Source organism: Triticum dicoccoides, chromosome 5B, assembly GCF_002162155.2.
Source record: "Triticum dicoccoides isolate Atlit2015 ecotype Zavitan chromosome 5B, WEW_v2.0, whole genome shotgun sequence".
Classification (NCBI taxonomy): domain Eukaryota; kingdom Viridiplantae; phylum Streptophyta; class Magnoliopsida; order Poales; family Poaceae; genus Triticum; species Triticum dicoccoides.
In genome coordinates this window covers 48,392,974-48,396,786 of record NC_041389.1, presented here as the reverse complement: position 1 = coordinate 48,396,786, position 3,813 = coordinate 48,392,974, and positions in this window count along the sequence as shown.

Genomic DNA, 3,813 nt, shown 5'->3' with positions numbered 1-3,813 from the left:
TTGCTGCTTGCCCCTACTCTCAAGCGCTATGGGAAGTCATTCTTGACAGGCTGAAGTTGAATACTGCTTTGCTGCACTCACGCAATGAGAGCCCTGTCCAATGGTGGCAGCGCACCTCTGCAAACCTGAACAAGGGGTTTCCTAAAGCGTGGTGGTCGATCATTGCTCTGGTCTGGTGGAATCTGTGGAAAGAGAGGAACAACATAATTTTCTGGAACACCGCCGCTTCGACTCGCATATGTTTCCAAATGCTTCAGCTCAAAGCTATGGAATGGATTGATGCAGGGAGACGTAGGGTGACAACCCTTATTGAAAGACCTCTGGAGCGAGATTACTTTACCGTGCCGGGCGACTGGAACTGGTGAAGACCACCCTGGCATTTATGCCAATACACGCCATGATGGTGATGGACCTGTCAGTCAAGACGATAGAAGCTGCCAACAAAATTTGCAGAGGGTTTCTGTGGAAGGGTCGCCCGGACGTGCACGAAGGGCACTGTTTGGTGGCCTGGGACAAAGTTTGTTCGCCGAAGGAGTACGGTGGTCTGGGAGTGCCCAACCTGCGCCTACTCAATACTTCGCTGAGAGCGAGATGGCCGTGGTTGGCGCGGACGGATCCGGCTAGACCATGGACAGAATTTAACCTCCAAGTCTCATCGGACTCGCTTGCCATTTACAGAGCAGCCACGAAGTGCATCATTGGGGATGGATCGACGGTACCGTTCTGGACGGATTGTGGTGGCTTCAGGAGGGAGCATACACGATATCATGACAAACCTATTCGGTGCCGTCAAGAAGAGCGCGGCCAAGGTCAGAACAGTGAGTGAAGCAATGTCAGGGCAGTGGTGGCGTGATGTGTCACCCAACATGGACGCCCAGGCCATACAAGAGTTCCTGAGATTGGTTGATTGACTACGGAGTGTCGAACTAGCAGATGGGATCGATGACAAAATTGGCTGGACTTGGGAAGAAAATGGCTTGTTCTCCGCCCGATCAGCCTATCGTGCTCACTTTGCTGCACGGATTGAGTCGGCAGGAGCCACGGAGATATGGAAGTCTTGAGCACCGGCAACTCAATTTTTTCTCCTGGTAGGCGGCAAAGAAAAGATGTTGGACAGCGGATAGATTACAGCGACGACTATTGCCACATCCAGCGGCATATGCCCGTTCTGCTCTGCGACCAGGAGCCAGAAACGATAGTTCAGCTGCTCCTTGGATGTGTTTTTCTCGCTAGACAAGTTTGGACCGTCATCATGGATAACTCGAGAAAGCCTCACTGGACACTGGAGCCGGAGACTGAACTCATAGGATGGTGGACTTCCCTCAACATTCAGAAGAACAAAAGAAAAGAAACATGGACGGTGATCACTCTAGTAGCTTGGACACTTTGGAAACACAGGAACGACATCGTGTTCAACGGAGCTTCACCTTCCGTGAACGTGGTTCTGCGACAGATCGAAACGGAGCGACAAAACTGGAGGGCTGCGGCCCTGTTGCGGGAGACAAGATCGCTCCCAGCTAGGATAGATAGGTTGAGTAGTAGCAAGTAGTCAGCATGCGGTCTCGGGCTCGTGCAGCCGTGAGTTTTGTTGTAACGTTGTCAAAACCCGCCATCTTGGCATCTTCTATCTATGATCTTGATACGTCTGCCTGACGTATCCTTGATTTTTTTTTTTGCCTTTTTTACTCTCTTTTTTCCTTTGATGATCTGTTCCCATCCCCTTCTCTTCATTTGTAACTTTTACTCCTCCTAACCACAATGAAAGCACCAATGCTGCATTTTCGCCAAAAAAAAAGTAACAAGGAATAAGATGGGAAACTAGCAAACTGTTGGATCGAAAATACAAAGATGAACATGGTTCCTCACACGCCAACATAAATAGTAAACTCAATAAAATACTAGGAAAACTTAAATAATCTAACTTTTGGGGGTATCAAACTTGATCGACCATTCTACTCACATGTGAAGTTTCTTGAAATATTGACACCCATGGTATCCTTAGCGAACAAAATACAATTGGCACTTTACTATTACCGTGTTTTTTAACATAGCTTTGATTTTGTCATTTTTGCCCAGAATACCATGGTCCATGGATGTCATTTCTTTGTGAAATTTCATACGCAAGTATACCAGTCGACCATGTATATATGTTTGAAAACAAATCAATTGTTTTTGTTTTTTCTAATATTTTTTAATTTATTATTTATAAAGGGTGTGCGTGGAATTATGTTCATCAAATCCGCGTCCATTGGTGGATGTTGTAATCTTTATCGTCCTTTTTGAAAGAAAAAAAAGGTTGTCTTGCCATGCGACGGCATCGAGGTTGATGCGTCCCATGGTCACTACGGGTTATTGGGGTAGGGCTGGATTAGCGTGAGACGTTAGAACAAATGGAAAACCAGCAGGATAATGGCATGCTGCGGATCTATTCTGGAATGAAACAGTGTCATGTTTGTTTTGTTGTGTGTGCCTTATTTTCATGTTTATTTTCTTGTGTTTGCCTAAGTTGGATATTTGAGACTGTGATCTGGATGCAATTTGACCTGTGACAAGGCTTGCTACAACTCCACTGTTTGTCCTATGAGATCTTATAGACTGTGATCTGTGATAGACTTGCGCTTGCTACTCTGCTGTTTTGTTTTCTGCTTAAGCCAACAACACAGAAGCTGATTTGGCCAAGGTCTGGTATTTCTGAATTTTCTGCAGCCCCAACTAATGGAATCTCACTATTTGCTGACGGTTTCAGCATAAGCGTGAGATTTCGGTGCCCAAACTCCAAATACCAAAAGGCAATGCAGCATGAGTGACAAGTCCTGGTAACAAATTGCGAACTCCATTACTTGTTTTTCTAGCAAAAATCGTCTGTTGGTTGATCAAAAGAGCCGTTCTGCCATGAACAAAGTAGTTGAGCACATTGGTTTCTTGAGCCGTCGGCTACAGCGCATCCGAGGACAGCACTGTAGGATTGCTTATCCAAGTCTCCGGTCCTGTTGGTATCTTGGCAGCTACTGCAGTTGCAAATGTTGCATACACGGCAGTGTTAGATCCAAATCAGAACAGCATGGCCTGCCCTCACATGGGACTCAACGAAGGCGAGATGCTCGTTTGAGCAGTTCTCTAAGATTTCGGTTCATATGTTTTGACCTCTGTTTTTTTACATTTACAAGAAGTACTACGTACTCGACCTAGCTAGCTCTAGAACTCGAAAGACTTATATCTAGGAACAGACGAATCTAAATGGATGAATCTACACTCTAAAATATGTCTATATACATCTGTATATAGTTTATATTAAAATCTCTAAAAAGACTTATATTTAGTAACGGAGGGAGTAGTACTTTAATTTAGAACAACATATTTGTAGTGTTGTTCTATCCATGTGGGAGTCGGTAAAGGTGTGTCTAAATCTCGCCTGCAGCAAGACCGAACATGTCGTCGCCACAAGAACGACTCTAATGAGTCGCCCTAGTAGGGAGTTACACACGTCTTGATTCGTTACACATGTGTTGGTTCATTCATTTATTTCCTTTTCTAATTTTACTGCTATTTTCAAATATTCTAATATATTTCAGAAAGCAACTTACTCAATTTTCAAAAATGTATATCCCACATTACAAAATGATTAAAGAATATAAACTAGCTGCATAACTTTAGAAAAATATGTCATATCATTCAAAACTAATATTTGTAACATTTTAAAACTATTCACTTGTTTCAAAAATATATTTGTGCCAATTTTAAAAGAGGTTCTACAACGTAAAACAAATGTTCAAGATTTTTAGTAAGTACACAAATTTGAAAAAAGCTCACCCC